The sequence below is a fragment of the Schistocerca cancellata genome, chromosome 2 (assembly GCF_023864275.1).
Source record: "Schistocerca cancellata isolate TAMUIC-IGC-003103 chromosome 2, iqSchCanc2.1, whole genome shotgun sequence".
In the NCBI taxonomy this organism is placed as follows: domain Eukaryota; kingdom Metazoa; phylum Arthropoda; class Insecta; order Orthoptera; family Acrididae; genus Schistocerca; species Schistocerca cancellata.
Genome location: NC_064627.1, coordinates 167,227,249 through 167,227,907, shown reverse-complemented (window position 1 = coordinate 167,227,907; position 659 = coordinate 167,227,249).

Genomic DNA, 659 nt, shown 5'->3' with positions numbered 1-659 from the left:
AGACGGCCTAACGGTGTGTGGGACCGTAGCCCAGCTTCATGGAGACGGTTGCGAATGGTCCTCGCCGATACCCCAGGAACAACAGTGTCCCTAATTTGCTGGGAAGTGGCGGTGCGGTCCCCTACGGCACTGCGTAGGATCCTACGGTCTTGGCATGCATCCGTGCATCACTGCGGTCCGGTCCCAGGTCGACGGGCACGTGCACCTTCCGCCGACCACTGGCGACAACATCGATGTACTGTGGAGACCTCACGCCCCACGTGTTGAGCAATTCGGCGGTACGTCCACCCGGCCTCCCGCATGCCCACTATACGCCCTCGCTCAAAGTCCGTCAACTGCACATACGGTTCACGTCCACGCTGTCGCGGCATGCTACCAGTGTTAAATACTGCGATGGAGCTCCGTATGCCACGGCAAACTGGCTGACACTGACGGCGGCGGTGCACAAATGCTGCGCAGCTAGCGCCATTCGACGGCCAACACCGCGGTTCCTGGTGTGTCCGCTGTGCCATGCGTGTGATCATTGCTTGTACAGCCCTCTCGCAGTGTCCGGAGCAAGTATGGTGGGTCTGACACACCGGTGTCAATGTGTTCTTTTTTCCATTTCCAGGAGTGTAGTTATGATAATAGTTGATTTTTCCCAGCACACACTATAGCTG